Here is a 22,006-nt window from a genome sequence, read left to right as displayed (position 1 = left end):
TGAAGAATCTCGCCTGCAGTCAAATGGAAGCTCTGTGGGAAGTGCTGTGGTTGATCCAGGGTTCTCAGACTAGATCTCATGCCCCAGAGCAGTGCTGTCTCCACAAAAACAACCTTTCTACTACTTTTGTCAGCTATGATAACAGCTAGTGAACACCTTTTGTTGCAAATCATGTCCAAATTATGCACAGACCTGAATTTGTGGCAGTGCTACCTAGGCAGATGTCCAGCATTTTAAGATATTACTCACACCATGTACAAGCACAGTTTTTGCAAGTTTTTGAGTGCTGTGCATTCTTTCATGATGTAAATAAACATTAAGGACTTGGCCATATGAACAGATTTTTGTATACTCTGTGGCAAAATAAATAAATGAATTTTAAAATGTTCTTGCAAGTTCAGAGGAAATAATTAAGTCAACTTTCCTCATCAGATTTTGGAGATAAATACATATAATGACTTTTATGATTCAGCTGATTCACCTAATTAAATTGTAAAAATATGACCACTTTAATCACCAGTCTTTCAATTTTATAACACAAGCATTTTGGGATCAAAGTGAAAATGTGTCCTTCAGTGAACAGGAGCAAAACCCAGACTGATGACCCTTCTCCACCCTCAGAAGAGTGCACCGACATGATTCTGAATTATCTTTTTCTGTATGTTTAGCAGCTAGTGAGAGATAGGATTGATTCTTCAGTGGTGCAGATTTTTTTCCCCCAGTTTAAACAGGACTTGGATATCATCTAAGATTATCAATGAAATCTGTTAAGGAAAGGCAGCAAGTTCTTTCGTCTTTCCAAGTCAGCTATAGCTACCAGTAAAAATGAGAAAGGGACAGACAGCACAGAGAGCTGTTGGAGAGGGTCCAGAGGAGAGCCACAAAGATGATCAGGGGGCTGGAGCCCCTCCTCTGTGAAGACAGGCTGAGGGAGCTGGGCTTATTTAGCCTGGAGAAAAGAAGGCTGCAGGGTGACCTCATTGCAGCCTTTCAGTACCTAAAGGAAGCCTACAAACAGGAGGGGAATCAACTCTTTGAAAGGCTAGATAACTGCAGGTCAAGGGGAAATGGCTTTAAGTCGAGGGAGGGAAGATTTAGGTTGGATGTCAGGAGGAAATTCTTTACCAAGAGAGTGGTGAGGTGCTGGAACAGGCTGCCCAGAGGTGTTAAAGGTTGGATGGAGCCCTGGGCAGCCAGGTATAGTATTAAATGTGGAGGTCGGTGGCCCTGCCTGTGACAAGGGGGTTAGAGATTCATGATCCTTGAGGTCCCTTTCAACCTGAGCCATTCTGTATGATTCTGTCCTGAGGTGGATTACAGCAGAACATCATCTGATGCCGAAGCTCATCCCTGCAGTGTTTTCCTCACAGTCACTTTGTCTCTGCTGTCTGTGGGAGTGACATTGGGAAAAGTGTGATCTGCTCTCTCCTAGGCTGCAGGTTACTAATATCTCTGATACTGCAGAGATTGCTTGTGGCTGCTGCTGCTGGCAGCATTTGTCACAATACTTCCACTGTAGCTCTATATGGTGGAATACAGAAAGTGCTATCGAAAAGTGCCGGCTCCCCCATGAAAGTGTCATGATTTTGGAGGGGAGGCTTAGAAGCAAAGTAAAATGCTGACATTTCTCTTCCACGCTGGGAAAAGGTTGGAAATCTCCACCATCAGGACTGGTTGTTCAAGTTGATAGGAATAGCAAAAGTGTCGAGATACTGGCTGAAGTATGACTGTATTTTTATATTTTGTACATACACTCATATATCTCTCTATAAGTATACATATATATGCACAACTGTTCCTTTTTTTTTTTTTTTTTTTTTTTTTTTTTTCCCTTGGATGGTCTTCCACTCTGAAAAAAAAAATAAATGTAAAATTGATAGAAGATTGCATTCTCCTACACAGTCTTTGGTGTCTTACTTAGGTAGTTAGATGAAAATTATTTCAAGTGTAAGTGAAGTATCATAGAACATATTCTCTTGCTGTTTTTTCAGTCACAATCATGCAATCATCTTGTTTCTTTGTGCTACTAGATATTCCACTTCTTTTAATATCCAGCTTGTGGCAATCATTAGCTCTTAAGATGACAGTGATAAGATCATTGCAAATTTTTGTTTAATGAAAGATTGCTTTCCTATTTTATGCGTCTAACATTAGACATTGGATTGAGATGTGAAATAGCCTATTTTCTGCCCTTGTCTGACTGCCTGGAAAATGTACTGACTTTAGGATTTCAGTGCCTGGTGTCTTATGCCTCTTCTCTAGTGGATCGTGCACATTTCCATATAATTTCTGGTACAGTTTAGATGACCAAACAACTACCATGATTCTTAGACTAGGCTTGGTCTTGGACTAACTATGGCCTTGTAAGCAATGCAAATGTAATGGCTATTACCTCAATGAGCTTTGATTTTTTATACTGTTGTACTTTCCTACATAGTATCAACCGGAGACTCTAAAAGCACTGCTGGCCTCAGAAGTTTGTGGTTGCCTATAATCTCCCTTAATACCTTCTTCCCTGGTAAATGAACTTATTCCCTATAGACAGTGAACACTCTTAACTGTTGGTACATAAAACTTAGAAAAATCAAATGCTTTGAGTACAACAGTAAGACAGTACTATAATTCTGTGTGCCCTCAGGCTTCAGTTCTCAATTATAGTGTTTTTAGGGTTACATATACAAGAGCAATAATTAATTTTCTAAATTAACTCTGTTTTGGCTTCTTGCTTTTTGGAAGTGTGGAGAAATTTATGGTGATGCTGCTGAACACAGATGATTCTTATCATCTCTATGTACAGAATTTTTATGTTTGACTTCAAATTTGTGAAATTACTCTTACTGACATTTTTTCCTACACATCCCTACACATCCTAAATGGATGATTTTTTATATTTTGGCATAATTTATCATTACACCCAAAAATGCAATTAAAATGCACCAATTTTATAGTAGTTTAAGTTCTGATTCAGAAGATAAAGTAGAAAGAATAATCTGAAATTAAAATCAAGAATGATATTGCTCTGTAGAGATCATTCTAATTTGATATGTGTAGCCAGTTCATGCCTGCAGACTTTGCATATAGATTCAAAATTCAGAGAAATTGAAAGAGAGGAGTTAGAAGGGAAGTGCATAGCACCAAAACAAAACACCATGAGAATTCCTCTTGCTCAGCCATTAGATACCAAAACCTGTCATGTAATAGTGATTTATCATGGGAAAGAAAAGAAAAGATCGTGTGTATAAATCAGAGTGTTAGCTGAGTTGTGGTTCAGCTTCAAAGCCTTCATACTACCTTTCCTCTGCTTTACCCTTTTTCTATGACTTCTTTTCCCAATGCCTTTATCCTTCATCTGTATGTTAGTCAGGGTCTGCCTTCCTGGGTTCTTTAAACACCCCTAATTGTAGCAGTGGTTTTGACCTTTTGCTTTACTAATTGTAATTATTCAGTATCCTGCTTGGGATTAAGGATGCTCTGAGGCAGCGGGCTGAGAAGTACTGAATTGTCTTCAGAGCACAACCTTCTCATTTCTCTGAAATAACCAAGAGTCATATGATAGGAATCCATCTCGATGTGTTTAGATCCACATGTAAAACACAACACAAAGAAAAATAAAACTAAAAGTGAGGCAAATGAATAGCATATTTTCGTGTGGTGTCTGATACCCAGCTGCCTTTGGTTTTGCAGATGGACTTGGCAAGCTGCCTGAGCAATAATTACCAGTAAAATTTTCTAACTTTTCTTAAGTTAAATGAACCAACTACTGAAAGAAAATGATTTGCTTGTTATAGAACTACATCAGTATATTGAAGTGGGTAATATCAAAATAAACACTTAATGATTTTCTTTTTCTTAACTACTTAGACTTCAGTGACTTCAAGATTAGCTTAGGATTTTTCTACAGTGGGAGGGGGAGTGAAGCTTGAGAAAGACAGAAGGCCCTCTGGAGATGGAAGAGTATTTTCTGTCTTTTACCAGTGATTTTTAGCAAAGGACAAACTAATGAATGTGTAAGCATGCAACCATGACAACACTGCAGAAAGAAAGAGCCTCATTACCCACAAAATTGCTGAAATTACTGTTCTCATAGGTTTCCACTGAAGAGATGCTGTTTTCTCTAGACTGATTTTCTGTTATTTGTCCAGACTGTGGACTTTTTACAACTTTTTAGACTTTTCATATCTCTAATAAATTTTTACCCGAACAGCTATGCCTATCTTGAAACTCAAATGTGATCACAATATGCAAAAACAAACCTAAAAACTAACCTTGTGTTGTTGAGTGTTGGCAACATCAGCAGAACTTAGAACGTTAGACCTAATTGGGATCTATGGTTTTGTTCCATCTTTATTATTTGTCAGTCTTGTTAGTTTAGAACTGTTTCTGGTAAGTTTGCATGAATCACAGCATCACCTTTGAGTTCCAGTATATACTTTATAACTATATAACATTCATAAACTCTGACTGTTCTCTTACCACTTCCTGTTGGCATGTATATGGTGCTCAGTACTGACTGTAGACTTCAGAATTTTGGAAATAATCTGTGACTTACAGAACTATCTGCATAACTGAAGCCCTTACATACTTAAGAAACAGAAACAACCTCTAGTTTTCTTTTGCAAGGTTGGAGGCAGTTATGGATAACCTTTGCCACGTGCATTCAGTTACAGAACAGCTTCTAGAGAGAAGCACATGAAATAGACTTTGTTAAAGGCCCTAACTTTTTTTGATACTGTTTTGTTTCTTTCCTATGGCAGAAGGGATTGAATCTAGTTACATGTTTCCAAACTGGGGACAATATTGAATGTACATTGGACCAGTAAAACAAAATGACTTTTTCAAAACAGCACAACTAGGAAGAGCCCACAAATGGGAAAGAATAGAGGAGATTGTTTTGGTTCTTAATTTTCCCCTTACTTTTTGTGTTTTGTATCTTTTATTTTCTTATCTTTTTTTTTTTCTTTTTTTTTTTTCTTTTTTTTTTCCCCCCTGTGTTTCTTCTCTCTCTCCATATTCTCATTCAGATGTTGGTATACCTTGATCCTGTTCTAGTCTAATAATTCTCAAGCTGACTACATGTTACATATGTGAGATGTATTAAACCTATCATCTTCCAGATAACTATTTACAACCTTAAGTGTTTAAGTTTAACAGTGATTCCTGCATTAAACCACTTCCCATCTCTCTACAAGTCAACATGTTGTTATTTATCACTAAGCTTTATTTACAATTCTTGCTTGCTCCTCATTTCTATCTTAAAAATCCTTTGGTTCAGGCACTATGCTGTCAGTAACAAGAATTAAGACATTTAGCTCATTGCTGGTCAGCTCAGTATCTTCATGTCCTTCCTGGAAATGGTTGACAAAAGAAAAGGTTAAGAGTTGCACAGTAATAAGGTCATAAGATACTGAAGGACAGCAATACAAGGGCCAGGAGAACAATGGCAAGGACAGCTGGGAGATCTGAAATAGTAAAAGTTTGCTTGAGAGAATAACATCAAGAGGAAGTGGGAACAGTTACGAGAAAAGTGGATCATTAGAGGAAAAAGGAAGTGTTGAGTGTAGAAAGAATCTAGTATCGCTTCAATTAAGCCTGCATTACATACCTAGTAAGAATACCTCTTCAGAGATTAAAATGAGAACAAAATTGATTGGCCATCTGTATTTAACAACTGCTACTTTCTTTCAGTAAAAATAAGAACCAAAAAGAAAGGTGAAGAAGATTTCTTTTATTGCTTCTATCTTTATAGATTCTGAGTTGCAAAGATTCAATAGATCTCAAGTGGAAGAATATTCCCTTTATTTAACCACAGGTCTGAACTGAAGATATGATTGCTTAATATAAATAATCTAGTATCATCATTAAAGATCTCTTGGGATAGACATTTAAGGTGGCGTTTTTGTATCACTGTATTCTGCAATATTAAAGAAGAGGCATATTTTGAATTATTAAGCTGTTGTTCTCTGTAAATCAGCTGAAGTTTCAGTTCAGATGAATCTTCTCCAAAGTCTCTAAAGGCTTTTCTTTTTCCTGCATACACCTGCCAATTAAATTGCAAACTCGATTACCCTCCAAAATCCATTTATTTATGGTAATTGTTTAATATTTTCTCCTCATTTCCACTAACTACGTCATTATCAACCTTACCACAGCAGAAACATTTATCCTATCCTTTACCATACTCTCATATTCTCACCACTCTCCATTCCTCTGGCCACTGACCTTCATTTTCTTCACTGACTCCACTGTCTTTTCTACTGTCAGAGCTCCCTCTCTCTTATATTTCTGCCTGGCCTAAGTTCACCTGGGTTTTGCTAAATCTCTAGGAGGTAACAGATAATGAATAGTGAACTGGTAGCAGTTCACTTTGTATTTTTAGGCACTTGCCAAAGCATGAGAGTCCCTTTGCTTCCCTTTCTGCTTAAATCAAAAAACCTGGCAAAGGTCAATGGTTTTATGAACTGTATCATGTGAAAGGGACAGGCCTCTTAGGTGGAAAAAATGATTGAAAATGAACAGGTGAATATAAGATTTAAATGCCCTCTTAACATGGTAAATTCTGTGGTACAAGTTAGCACGGCAGTGAAATGAGCAGGCACAGAAGCTCACATTTCCCTAGAGTGTGACTAACTCAGCTCTAAAACAACACATGTAATCCTGAAGTATTAAAGTGCTCATAAAAGAGCACTCCTCTAACTCTATGAATATTGTGTGAAATCTGGGTCTGCTTTATAGGATGTTGTTCTTTAGTCACACTGCCTCAGAGTGGGATAGCCTAGTGCTAATGCACCTCTTTTTTCTTTCCTCCGTTTTGCAGTGGAAGCTGACTTATTTTAGTGAAGTATTCACAAGCATTTCTAAATGTATGGGGCAATATTTTATTCAGTTGTTTTTTTTTTTTTTTTTTTTTCCTAGGCAATTATAGATAAGACTAAGTGCTCCCAATCTAGGGCTAAGTGCTCATGCTTCAGCAATGTACTGTACCATAAAAATGGTTGTGACGGGAACCTGTGGTACATTTCTGTCTCTAGATAGATGGACACCATTTAATTGCCATATTATTCAACAACGACTTGTAATTACCAGCCAGATTTTCTTCTGACCCACGCACCAATGTCCCAGGTTTTACTTTCAGCTGGAGTGGTGTCTTTGAATTAGACAGAATTGGCAGTGTGTGCATTAAATACAAATAGCAGTCCTTCATGTTTGAACTAAAAGAGAAAGCATAGATTGGTGGGAATTCTGTGTGTGTTATTGTTATTTTTAAGATACACACATACATACAAATAAAAAACAATAATAAAACAAAACAAAAACAAACCCACAGAGCCTGGCCCTGATGTATAAATTGCCACTTCAAAAAAGAAAAATCAGAAAATGAGTACTTTGTTACAATCAAGCGGAAAGTCAACAGAGACTCTTTAACTTTTCCTGTTTTTGTTGTGTCTAATGTTCAGCAATTGGTTAAGACTAATAGACATTTTCTCACAGTTACATTAATACTTCAAAGCATTAGCACAGGCTGTGACTGAAAAATGGCTTTTCCTTTTTAAAATGTTGATGGCAAGTTTGATTAAAAACTTTGTTCCCCATAAACAACTTCTGCTTTTAAATAGACTTTTTATTGTGGACTCTTAAAGTTTTATCTCTTCACTTAGTAAAACCATTTATTTGCAAAGGCTTGACAAAAAGAGTTTGAGATGCTTGAGTGCAAATAAATATAGCATAGAAACTTCTACATTGAATTAAGAACAAATTATTATTTTGAGTCAAACACTTACAAGATGTTTAAAGGAAAGATAGGATTCCTCTTTCCTCTGCCCTAGTCTACAAATATCTATTCTCACAAACTAAAAGAATTGATTTATTACTCCTGGCATCATGTCTTCTCTGGGTAAGACTGGGAGTTTTAGCTCTCCCTCTGGATGTCCCTATTCACACTCCAGCTCCTAACAGCATTAGTATGTGAATATGAGACCACAATACTCATCCAGGAATAAAGTTATATCTCAGAGAGGTTTCAGTAGCTGAAATGTGGATTGTGGTGGAAATCATTTTGAAAAATATTTGTAAAATTGAAGGCCACAATACTAAATCATTCTGTTTCTTATCATTTGCACAATTCCGGAAGCACATGGGAAAAAGAAAACCACCTGATCATCCTAGTGATGCATTTCTCTGTAGTGCAGTTTTTCAGAAAACATGGAAGTTGTCTCTCATTGATGGCTTCTCTTCATACCAGCAAGTTTCATGTTAGATTAGAAATCACCCAAATTGTGTTGCTTGACATTCATGAAAGAAGTTGGCCCTGCACTTCCCAGCTGCTCACCCACAGCTTTACATCCTCCCTTTTTAATGACAAGCACTAGAGAGACACTCAGGAGAAAACTAGTACATACAAATGAAAGACGAAAAAGGTTAACTTAACCTGGGACCTGTGGGTGTCTATGTAAATACAGTGTTACCATGCAGAATAAAACAGTGTGGGAGTAGGAAGTGGTGACAGTGGTGATGGGAAGGTGGCAATATATTATTCTGGGGACATGTTGGCTAAAATTTGGCTGAGTAGCTTTATACTTTGTTAAATACTGACTTTCCTTTCACAGTCATTGTAAATCCAGTATGATAAAATTGAGTATTAACATATGCTAGCAAATTTAACAGAAATATGTTCATATAGCCACTCCTGATGTAGGCAAACTTTCACAGTATGTAATCTGGCAATGCACAGGGCTAGTACAGCTGGTTTTGTAGACTCAGTCTCATTTCAAGCCAGTATGCTCAGAGATTAGAGCTACAGTCATCTCCCTGGTAGTGACCTCCTTCCCACTCTTTCCCATCAACACTGGAGCATGAGGTTTTGTCTACACAAGTTATGCTGTTGCTCCACAGCCCTGTCAATACAAATGATGTGTTAATGATATCTGTTAAGTAGATAAACTACAGAACATATACATTCAAAAATAGCCATATACAATTTCAGTTTACATATTAAAATATTGGTCAAAAGTCATTCCCCCAAAAAATCATTTGGATTTTATACCTGAAACAAAATGGCATAACTTGTTCATACTGGGCTGGGATATAGCTGTGTTGATTTCAAGTGATAATTCCATTTTTTCAAGATCTTGTCAAAGTAATTATTTTGGTAATTTACAGAGTGTAACAAAGAAATATAAAGTCAAATTAGAAACATCCACATTATAAAAGAGATGATGAATTTATGAAATCAAGTGGTCATCCTGACCATTTTAGACACACTGATTACTCTGCTTAAAATTTTCCTTTACCCTCTTGTGCCAAAGCAGACATTCTGCAATGCTGGGGAGAAAGCCTATTTCTACTAAAAAGCAAGCACTTTAAATTCCTCATACTTTATAAAACCAGTGTAAATGTATGTCCAGTGGTAAACAGCTTTGAGGTATTTAAATCACATTTGCTGCTTGATTTTAAATGCATTCTAGTGATTTAGCACTCTGCTGACCTCTGGATTGAAAATATCTCTCTCTGAATATGTATTATTCCCAATATTGTGAACAATCACTTAGCTGTTTCTTGTGATTCTGCTTTTACTATGTTTCTATACTTTGATTTCCATTTATTTTTCATCCTGACATGCACACAAACAATAATGGTTGTTAATATCCTTTCTAGAAACCGAATCCTGGCTACACTGCTCATCAGGTAATAGCTGGGCCTATGCAGGCGTGAGACCATAAAAATGCAATCTTTAATCTTAAGGACTTCCTGTTCAGGAAGGAGTAAGTACAGACCAAATGGCAGCAAGCGAACAGTGTGACCTAGGCTGACTTTTAATGTAAATAAACAAGTCTGATTAAGAGTTATTCACTACTAGACATTCTCAGCAATTCTGAAAGAAAAACAGTAGCTCTGCCAAAACTGGAATTTTGGTTGTTTCCACCAGCACCAAGTAAGCCCTGTTTACTGGTGAACTGGCATGTTGGATTTCCTTCCTCAGTTTAAGGGACAGAGTAATTCCTTCCCACTCTGTAAAACTGGTATCTCATGATCTTTCTCACAGTTACAGATACACAACGACCAGTGTGTTCCCTCTGGCTCTATTATTAGAGTAATGCAGTAGCTATCTTTGGAGGACACTCCTTTAGAAGATTCTCCTTCACTTCACATTTGAAGAATTGAATTTATAGGCTTTAAGCCAAATACTTTTGAATTCCTGAAATTTACTGTATTTAATGTAAGCTTTTTTTTTTTTTTTTTAATTTGGAAACTGTCTGAAGACAAGTTAGCTCTGTTTCCCTGTGTGAGACGACAGGCACCAAACCTTACGCTAAGGGAAAGCAAGTCTGAATAGCAGGAGAAATCTCCTTTTTCTTCCAGTATATCATAAAGATTGCTTTTGTTTTTACTCTCTTTAACTCTATCTATATGCTTATTCTATTTTCTGCCTTTTTGTTTGTTTTATCTAGCTTTGCAAAGAGGAAAATGAAAAAAATGATAGAAAAAGTTTATTTACAACATAGCAGTCATACTGCACTGGCAGCTAAAGCTAAAACATACAGTTATGATTTTGTTATCCCATTGCTATGATGTAGGATTTCATCTTTATGTTAAAATAATCATCTCTTTTTTAGCTGGAGTTTCTCCCGGCAACTTGGCATATAATGGGAAGATGAAGTAGCATTTTCTTTTTGATACAGATTGATGAGATCCCTCCCTTTCCCTCTCGCCCTCCTTTTTCTCTACTTATAGTTTTTATTCTTACTTACAAGGTTTGCCAGTGCAAAGCCTGAAACAAAGAATTTCTGAGATTCCTCTATGCAAGGGTTATGCCAACATTATTCCACTGCTTATCATGTCATCTCTCAGGCTATAAAGCAACTGATCAGGATGAATCATTTTGGCACTTGTTTTACTGCTTGTAATGGATTTTGCTCAAAAACAAACAAACAAACAAACAAACAAACAAACAACAACAACAAAACTGCTTTTCAAGAGAAAACAAAACAAGAAAAAACAACTGAAAAAGTAAAAAGCAGCACCTTCTCCCTCCCCCCCTCCCCCCTCCCCCCCCCCCCCCACATAAACACACAAGTCTAAAGTCTGAGAAAACATATTAAGGTTGCAGTCATTCAGGGCTGCACACGCACTTTTGAAGATAGGACTGGGTTCAGTTGCTTTGAATTCCTTTGGCTTTCATGAGATTAAATTGAACCTAAGTCTCCATACAAATATTTTCTCAAATCCCACTGACTCCAGCCACTGAATAACGCTGAGCTCCATATTTGATAGATTATTTTGGAGAAATTTGCAAGTTTGTACCTGAATACTCTCAGAAAAATACACAGCCCTATGTACTCTAGTATTAGTGGAAATAGATACTGTTCCATGGACTTCAGTTGTATCTGTGATTTTGCTTTCCATAGGTATTTAAATACTCCCAGACTTACAAGATGCTTTTAAATCTGATTAATATCTCAGTGAGGTACACAGATGTTTGTCAAGAAAAGGATGAAAACTGCTTAACTTAGCTTTCAAAATTAGGTTCCCACTATGATAATTCAAGCTGTTTTTTTTTTTTTTTCCTGTGTTTAATCTTAGACAAAACCAATTTTTTACTAAAATAGACTGTCCTTGTTCAAGTGTCCTTTGATACACTGAAAGCAGCTTCCTCTCAATTTGGGAAAGCCAAATCTCCACTTATCAGAAAAGAGTATGGCTACATGTTTTCCTGTTGTGTTTTTTTATTATTATTATTATTTATTTTATTTTTCTTTATATAGATTGCTTGCTGCAAATAAGCGTTACCTGCAATGACTGATTTGGGAAAAAGGGTAAAAAAGATTTGTTTGGATTTAGTAGGACACACAGTAGTTTTAAGACTTTGAAATGAACTTAGCAGATGAATTTTATTTAATGTAATCAGAAGAAAGCTCTCTCATGCAAACCACGGTCCTGATACTTTGGAGAAACAGGAAGCAATTTTCACAGTTCATTCGCACAACCAATGAAATGTGAAATAGCTTGCATGGTTAGGTGAGACTGTAGGATGTTCTCTGTATCTCTGGGTAAAGCAGTACTATTCCCGGGGCATAAGGGTAAGGAGAAAAACACTGAGAAAAAAAGAAAATTAAGACCAATGTTACTGTTAGAATAATAGAAGGAAGACAAAGGATTGCCCATTGCTTCATATTCTTATTTATATCCAAGAAATTTTAAAGAAGCTTCACACTGCTGAACAGAAGAAGTGTTTTGTTTCATCCAGACAGAACAAGAAGTTTGATGTAAAATTAGTGAATAGGGATACAGCAAAGCAAATTATTACAGGCATCACCTTCCAAATGGGAGAGGCTGTTGGAAGACTGTAAATCTTCATGCAAAAACAGGGAGAGCTGTTAGTACTACTACAGCATGTGAAAAAGGTGCTAGGGTAGAAAGATGCATCTCCCTTCCTCAAAGGCAAACTGAGTGATGCAAATGCATAGAAAGATTACAGGATGAAGCTAATTAAATTTTTAAAATAGTCTCCCCCTTTCTCTCTTCCCTCTCCCCTCCCCCCCATAGTCAACTTGATTGACACTTAATAGTTATGCCAGTCCATTTGTTTCTTAAGAGTGAAGTTCCCACAGCAAAAAAAAAAAAAAAAAAAAAAAAAAAAAAAAAAAAAAAAGGAACAAGGAACACAATAGTTTGAGCTGGAGTCTTGTAGGGAAGTGCAGCAAGCATGGTGAAGCTCTGATGAGTCTATTGAAAAAGCAGCTGTTTCTGCCTCCACTTCTGACCTGGTAGTGCACTCCAGTATAACTGTGTTCAAAACCCTTTCACTCTTTACTCAGTGCCGCTCACCATTCAGTGGGACAGAAGCAAGATCTTTATGTTGGTTTTAAACTACTTCAAGAAGCAGATGCTGCAATTACCTTTAAAAGCAATAGCTAGATAGACCCTGAATGGTGGCCTGTTTTTATTATTGCTGTCTGTCCAGGGAGCACTTTTATTGCTAGCAATCAGTGTTAGATCTTCAATAGCAGTTGATCATTTTTGCTTCAGGCTTTTGTATGCCCATATGGCTGTGCATGGGGAATGCAAAGAAGAACAAATTTTACTACAGGATTAGCAGCCTTGTCTTGCTTTTTAATTTTACATTATAGCCTATTGTGTGCATACTGCAAAATGAGGAAGCAATGTGATTAAACCATAAAAACTATTCAAATTGAAGGAATGTATGTCTCAATCAAAAACCACATCTCTGGACATGGTAATTATAGAAGGTCTATAGAACTGCTGACACAGATGGCTTGGGAAACAATGTATACTTACCAAAATATAAAACATTCCCAAAGAGTTACCCTAAGGGTGGTGCAGATTTCTGTGCTTCATTAATTTGTATTACACAAATGGTAGAGCTCAAAATGATAGGGTTAAGAAAGTAGAACAGGTATTACTAAGTGTGCAGTCTTTTACCTTGAGCGATATAACTTTTGCACATCTCTGAACTGCATGTGTCATAGGGGCCCTGAGTACAGGGAAGTTGGTTGCTCTGAGAGAAATTCCTCGAGTAGACAGAGCGGCCTCGGTGATAACAGATTCAGTATACAGACTTGTTCTTATTGCACCAGATTACTTACTAAAAGGCATACCTTTAATTAGCATTACATCAATATGACATTCACCAAACTAATATTTGATGCAATACAATCACTGGAAGAATATGCGAAGACTGAAGGAACATTTTACTATTTTGGTTCTAAAGTATTGTATTGCCTTTGAGCTTCTTGCAGTTAGATTTCCAAACATTTTTTAATCTGTAAATTGTAGTCATTTCCCAAGATTTTGTAACTTTTTTTTTTTTTTTTTTTTTTTGTGAGCTGATGCCATGCATGCCGAACAGTGAGCTCTTTTTGTTTTGGTTTGTTTGTTTGTTTGTTTTGTTTTGATAAATACATTACTCTGTTTTGCAGTGAAAAACTAGATTTGGGCTCTCCATGTAGATAACCACTTAGGAAGGAGAGAAGATTAGAAGTAGATACAAACTTATACTGAAATTTGCCGATAATAACAAAAAGTTGCAAAAAATGTGAATCAAGCAAGAATTAACAATGTTATAAAATTCAGAGTCAAGCTGCTTAGCTTATAGAAATAGACAGGGATCCACTGTTTTTAATGGTCTGCTATTTGTTGTAATGCAGTTGCGTGAGAACAGCTCAAAACAATTGGTTACATAATGTCCCTGCCTTAAGAATCTGATAAGCAGAGAAATACAAAAAGCAAACATCTGGATTTTACACCCACTAGAGTATAGGCTGTGGCATTGCTAAGAAAATGAAATTCCCATCATAAAAATGCAATTTTGGAAGCTAATAAATAAGATTTTTTTTTTTTTTCTCAGAGGTTACTCTCAATGACATATTAATTTCTCTGTAACATGAAGCTCCACTTCTTTCCTCCCAGAAACAGCAGTGGCAAGATGACCCTTTCCTCTCCTGTGGAGTTTGACTGACAGGGCTCTGCCAAGGAGAGAAAATGATTTTCAAAATCTGACCTAAGAAAAACCATTTCTTGTGCTCTCACTGGACTTATGTTGCTTCAGGTGTTACAGGAAAAACAAATCTCTCAACTGCTCTGCTTCTTAATAAGAGTATTATTAAGATCCCCAAGCATAGCTGATATCACTCTTCCAAGCAGACTGAGAACTCCATTCATTTATTGATGCACTCTCCATGAAGGGATTATGTTTCACTTTGTTTGAAGGACCTGAGAGCCCTTATTATTTTTGTTTGCAAAAACACTGTGGTGCACATGAAAGAGACACAGAGAAAAAAACCTTTATTTTAGGTGGGGGAGAATGGCCAACAGTTCATTGCCTCTTTTTTTTTTTTTCCCCCATTTGAAAAAAGCTTCTTGGATGATTGATTTCTGATTTAGATTACCACATCCTCCCTGTTGTTCCCGGTTCTGTTTACTGAAATTTTTAGCTGCTACTTTCATCTGACATTCAGGATATTGATAAGGTTAAAGATAATGACTGAGTTACTCCATGTCTAGCTTATTTTGGTGAAGATTTTCCTCCCAGACAGTAAAGACAAAGGCTTGCTTATGATAAAAACAAAATAAACCAGGACAAAATAGTAATAACTAAAAAAATAAAAGATAAAGAAAATCACTTTCTTTTGGATTTTATCACAGCACTCATCATGCAAAGCATTTGCAACACTTGGTGGAATGACTGTGAGTGTTCATGCAGTGTCCTGTGTATGGGGTGGAGGATCCACTACCCAGCCAACAAGTATGTCTCTGCTAGAAAATATGCACTTCCTGGGAGATTCTAAATTTAGTCAGCTACTATGCTTAGGCTGTGTGGCTCTATCAAGGCTGCTCAGGTCTATGGCATATTGGTATCCAAATACTGAATGAAATCCCCTGGAAAAGAGTGAAGAACGGCTGACATGAAGTTATGGGGTCCGGGAGAGCAGATCCCATAATTCTTCAGATTTGGCTCACTGCAAGTGCAGTGCTTAAATTAAGTCTGAAATCTTTCCCATATTTCCATACGTACGCCATGTTTTTTTCACCCTATTCTTTGAAAGTCATCAAATAGAACATGTATGACTTAATTCTTTTTTCTACACTTCAGACTTGAAAGACCTCAGTTAAGAGTGACATTCATTTTGGTGGTCTGAAAACCATTTTAATAAGGTGGTATTTTCCACATGTACTGCAGAAATAAAGCAGTTTGACTCATCTTTCTTATACCTTGTTTAAGTCATAGTAACTCTTGTGCTTTCATTTAACCTGCCTTCCTCCTCAGTGTGAATCAATGGACAACAATGAGTGAAGGCTGAGCAAGATTTAATGTAACTGGAGGACAGCATATGTAGGTTCATTAAGTTACACTCTTTCCACTACTCCATCTTTGTATTTAGCATAATGGAGGCTTTACACTTTTTCTGCATGCCAGTAAGCACAAGGTGTTTTGACAACTATGGAAGGCCAGGATACCCCACTTTTACCTTCAAATGTCTCCATGACTTATATCCAGTTGTGGATATCTCAATGGATATCAGTGTGCTTACTTTGTGCACTGGTAGAGTGCGGTGTAATTTACCTCTGCAAGCTAAACATTTTGTAAACTTGTTACACATTTGCATAGTAAAGCAGATCCTGACATTTTAATAAGTAAAAGATACATTCTTTTTATCAGTTATACCAGATCTCTTTCTGAAAATTGTGGTGGTATATGAAACTTGCAGTCTGTCATGTACCTTCAGCAACAAATAAAACCAATAAGGAAAAGATTTTATTTTCCTAAGGAGATGGTAACCTGACACAACTTCGAAGTCTTTACTGAAAAAAGTTCTAGAGTATCCCACTTTACAAATAATGCAAAATTTAAGGCATTAAAATATTGTTTAGTGTACTAATATACTGGGCCTAATTTTTCACTTATATACTGTGCCTTTTTATGTATATAAATTTCATAGATTTTGATTGACTTCTAGTCTTCCAGGGTGTAATGCAGCATTGGGTCATGCCTTTTACTGTAAAGAGAGTATTTGCATTTAAAGGAAGTCTTTACAGACAACTGTTAAACTAAAGGTTAGAGAAAAAGTTGCTTACGCTATAATCGGACCACAGCAAAGTGGAAGAGGAAAGATATTTTTAGGCTGGGAACTGCTGTCTTTCTTCCTGTGTCATGATTCCTGCTGCTCAGACCTGATGTTTTAAACTGACAAAACATTTTGAGTTTTTTCGCTTCCAATTTTTTAAATTTTCTGTATGATAAAGTCAACCAATTCTAGCAATTATCTGTTTTGATAGCTATGTAGAGAAAAACAGTAACATCCTGGAGCACTATAACCTCACTGAGATTTCTGTAGATTCTTATAAACATACTGTTTTGGGAATTTCTTCTGCATTGTGCTTCATACTTTGTTTAACAATAAAGCTGAATTCACACTTTGCTTCTGCTGCCAGTTTGGAAAGTAGATTTGATGTCACCAGGAAGATAATAATATTAGAATCCACAACAAATAACGAAGACAATATTCCTGCACTTCAGCTCAGCTTTTTTGGTGTGCTTTCATAAAACATAGGCAGTTTCCAAATTCTTGTTGTCTGCAAATGGAATTTAAAGTGTTCAGGAAAAACCTGACCTTTTTATCTTTAAAGACCACTGTGGTATGATACTGATTTTAGAGTGCTGACATTCTGCTCAAGGTCTTTATTCTCAATAGTACCAAAGATATTAAGAAGATTCAGTGAAAATATCAGAAAGTAGATTTTAAAATAATGTATGAAATAGAGCATATCTTTTATGTGAATATTTTAAAGGAAAATACCAACTTCCTCAGATAGGTACATGGATCAGTCTCCTCTTCAAAGCCATGAAAGCTATCTTAGAGCTTATTAACAGTATAAGGCTGTGAACATCTCCTGAAATATTATAAAAGCCTGTACAATTGAGTTTTTCACGGAACAATGTTTAATAGTCTATTGTTTAAAGAAAAATAAAAAACCTTTGTATGAGTTATATTCTGAGTTTTGGTAGATAATACGCTGTGCAAATTAACTTCTATATTGATAAGCACTTAAATGAAGGTTCTCATTACTTGGACAAGAATTAATCCTTTTTTGATTTCTCTCTCTCTTTTTCCAAAGTCTGTTGTTTCAGACTTTATTTTGAAGGCATAATTAATTTGATTTGGTTGGTATACCATACAACAGAATTTAATATAACTGTAATTAAAGAAAAACAATTGAATTTTTTGCCCATTCATTATGAACACTTTACCGTCTAAATGTTCCAGCTGATTCAGTTATCCATGGTTTTGTGTTCATCCAGTATTGATCACTCATTGCATGGAGCTTAACTTCCTTAGCTTTAGTTTTGATTATTTTTTTCACTGAGTTTTTGCAGAAAGAAATAATTCACTATAAACTCACAAAACAAAATGAGAAAAGCCCTAAAAATTATGATCATATTATAAAAATATATATAGTAAATACAATAATAAATACAGAACAATGTAATAAGTAATTATAATGTTTTACTACATACATAGATAATAGATAGAGAAAAAAGATGTGCCATGATTTCTCATAAAGAGGATATTTTGAATAAGAAATGTTTTAAATCTAAATTACAGGGAATGCTGAAGATGACACTGTAAGAAATTATTCTGCCTTAACAACAAATGGATCTAGACCTTGATCATGTTGGTGACATCAGTTCACGTAAAGACATATATCACATTGCCCTCAGTTGATATGAACTGCTTCCATGGCCACATTCCATTTTCTTTTGATATAGTATTAGATCAATTAATTAAAGATCTGCAATTGTGTCTTCACACAAAGAACTCTGTTTATTAGTAAGATGGTTCTAGATAAAAATGAGGAATCAGTTTTATGTGTTTTATCTCTGATCCACTAAAACACTTAATATGATGTGCCCACTAGCTTTGAAAGTCACTGAATACCTTGAAGAGCCATTTAATAGTTCTAAGGAAAACTTTTGTGATGAAAACTGTTGTAATTAACAAAACCTCTATCAGCAATTATTATCTATAGCATTTTTAAAGAATGCAGTTGTTCTTTTGATGTGTTACAATGAGATGGCACAGATTTTTATCACAGATGAGCACTCAGAATATTTGTCTCCTGCAGAAGATTAGTCCTCTTTGGAAGGTTTGATAGCATTTCACATCAGAAAGAACAAAACATAAAGCATGAGAATACCTCTCACAGTTTTTATTTAGTACTGAATGTGTCTTAACTAGTGTGTGGCCATTATGGGTGCAGTGGTGGAATAGAAAGGAAGAAACAATGTCAGAGGAGATTCCTCCTTTTATCTATCTAAGCACCTTCTTTGCTGCAATGCTTTTCCTTAGATGCACATAGGAAAACCATTCCGTAGGCCTCATAAATTAGATAGAAAATAGTCTGATCCACAAAAGAGATGATAGCACAATGTAAACCAAAAGCAAAGTAATGGATAAAGCTCTGACAAAATCCCCTCGAATTTTGCACTTATCACTAGTAAAATGCACTCTCAGAAAAACAAAGAGACAGACCACTGATTTGATCCAGATTGTTCCGGTAATGTGCAATCAGACTCTATAACAGTAACTTAGTAACATCTAGCCTGGTTGAATTCATCTTTTATGGTATGGTGTAAGACTTGCATGTCCTTCCAAATTTCTTCAATTATTTTAACTTTAACTAAGATAGATAGACAACATGAGTCATAACAAAGGAATAAACTGAGTCTAGAAAATATTTTCCAAATACATATCCTATGGCAACTATTGTACAGATTTCTGTTTCTGTAGGGATCGGAGAACCTGCAGGCAAGAAAAAGTCTGGAAGGCAGGTATTGAGAGAATTTGGATTACTTCAGTCAGGAACTTGGACAGGACCAGGTCACTTGAGAGTTACAGTGGGAATATTTTTCTGGGCTAGATCAGAAGAATTGGACTAAAATAATGTTTTATGTGGTGACAAATAAGGAAAATTCTATAGTGGTGTACAAAATCTGAATAATTTCCCCAGAAATTAAGAAAAAACATCTTATCTGAACTATTTTTTTTTTTTTTTTTCTCCTAATCATTTTATGTCTGTACTCTTCCCTCAGGACACTTGGGGGAAAACGTAGAGCAGGTCGAAGGTGAAATTAAGCATAAATTGTTACAGTTCTTATGTTTTTGGCTCTCAATGCTCATTACATTTCTACATTTTTCTCTGATATGCTGGCTGTCACAAAGCAGTAGTCTGCCCGCTTTTTGACAATTGCACTGTAAACATTGAAATGGACCATTTCATTCCCAATTGTGTGCACATGGAAGGAAGAGTTCTTGTGTGATGGATCTAAATGAACAGCCTGTCTCTTCCCAGCTGAATCTTTAAAGGGAGGTAGGCAATAAGTGCCGTAGAGTGTTCCTTTGCTGGCCAACACAGGCACAAACAACACAAGCAGCCCCTTAGCCACCCACCCGGCCAACTTAAGTGTTCTCTGGCTGAAACTACCAGATGAAAGAATTTTTGTAGGAAAAAAAATTACTGTCAATAGAACTAAGATGAATTCGATTCCTTTAGAATGGGTATATAAAAGAAAACCACTCTTAGTAAAATGAAAAAAAAAGAAAAAATTGACTTCTCTCTTGAAGGGTTTATCTATTCATTTGATTGTCTCTTCTAAGTGAGCTGTAATTAGAGCTAGTCCTCTTCTAACCCTTGTGCTAATGAGGCTTTGCTCACTTCTATTAGTGACAGCACATTGTATTTTAATAAGGATCCCCCCGCCTGGCATAGCAGGGCCCACAGATAAGAGGAAGGAGAGCAAAAGGAAATGAAAAGAAATGGGATCGGCAGGGGGTCCCCCTCTTGGCACTGGGCTCTACAGGAAAGTGCTGTCTAACTTTGTCTTGGAACTGTCATTTGTATTAACTTCTAACCCATCACCTTCCCTGGTAGGCTAGCTTTACTCAGTGAAGCGGGATAGCTCCTTGGCTTGGCCTCTCTATCCCCTATTTCAGTAAACTGAATGCAACACAAAAAGTTCACAGGGGAAGCATTTGGGGAGATGGTGTTAAGGATAGGGTCAAAAAGAGCTTTTAACTCATCTTAACATTACTGTCCTTTTCCATTTCAACTCCTATCTGCCCATCAGGGCTTTTGGTTTGCTCAGTCATCCATTGCTAAAAAAAAAGACAAAAAAAAGACAAAAAAAGAAACAAACAACAAAAAAAAAGAAACAAAAACACAAAAAAGCTTGTAAATGGAAATTTTGTTTTTTTGAGAATCCAACACTTTGGATACCTGCACACTTGTGTTTTCTCTCTGTATGTGGGTTGTATTTTTTTTTATTATTATTTTTTCCTGCTGATTGAATCCTAGTTGGATTCAGTTAGGCAGATTCTACCTTCATGTATGCTGATGCTGATGCAAATTGCAGGCAATTTCTCTGCTATTCAGTGGAGTTAGCAGGGAAAAGAGAATCAAGCCTTTTGTATCTTTTGTGTAACGGTCTTACATCTCAGCCAGAGAAACCCTTTATGACGAGGTCTTTTTTAGACAGTGGAGGCTGTTAGTATGTGACAGATAAACAGCTCTCTATATGCCAGAAGGTAGAAAAGCATTTTTTAATATTTTTTTTCTTTCAGTCTGTATCAATGACATCCCAAGAGCCATAAGCAAAATATATTTCTTACTGCTAATATGTTCAGAACCATCCTTGGGATCTTTCACACCTCTAGGGACATGATTCTTCTCTGCTTGAAATTACACAATATTGTTTACATGTCAGTGAAGTGAACACAAAACTGTACTGCTATCCACCTGCATTTTTATTCATATCTATAAATACCTTTATCAAAATGTAAAGAACAAAGAAGTTAAGGCAAAGGCTGTACATGAAATACTGAGGCATGTATTTAAAGGTGCTATTTTCCCTTTGAATATCATCATATATTTGGTCAGCTTCCTTCCTGAGGGGGTCATACTTCATAGAGGAGATGCTATTTAGTGACGAAGGGGTTAAGCAGTTAAAATTTGGTGGAAAGTGTTTAGTCCACTACTGATGCTGTAAATAATTAGTATTCATGGAGTTTATGTTAACTCGTACTCAAATTCACACTCAGATCCTTTGACTGTACATGCTGCCTCTGCACTGGCATTTTGATATAAGCATTTTGATACAAGCATTTTGACACTATAACTCCTTTTTAGGAGAAACTCATTTTGGTAGGGAACATAAAGAGAGCTGATGTTCAAGTTCTGCCTCTGCCTTGTGTGGACACAACAGGACAACATTGTCTTCAGGTGAAATGGTCTCAGGCCTCTAAATAATTCTATTAATCTTTGTGAATTCTTCTATGAAATTATAACTGCTTTACATCTGTCATTGGCCGTCTCACCACAAAAACTTGCCTTCATTTTAGAAATCTTCTCTTTCATTTTTCTGATGATTTCTCTAGTTATGTTTTCAAACACCTGGAGCAAAACTGCTTGAGACATCAAGTGAATAGCATTTCTA

The 22,006-nt window shown here is 36.2% G+C and overlaps 1 long non-coding RNA gene across 5 annotated transcripts in view; it reads left to right on the top strand.

The window, feature by feature from the left end:
- Window positions 1–22,006, top strand: part of LOC104917421 (uncharacterized) — a 74,329-nt gene that overhangs the window by 11,407 nt on the left and 40,916 nt on the right. The gene's annotated exons all lie outside the window — the stretch shown is intronic.

This window comes from Meleagris gallopavo, chromosome 1 (genome assembly GCF_905368555.1).
Source record: "Meleagris gallopavo chromosome 1, MGAL_WU_HG_1.1, whole genome shotgun sequence".
Classification (NCBI taxonomy): domain Eukaryota; kingdom Metazoa; phylum Chordata; class Aves; order Galliformes; family Phasianidae; genus Meleagris; species Meleagris gallopavo.
Note: the sequence above shows the minus strand (reverse complement) of the source record. Positions and strands in the feature narration are given on the sequence as shown.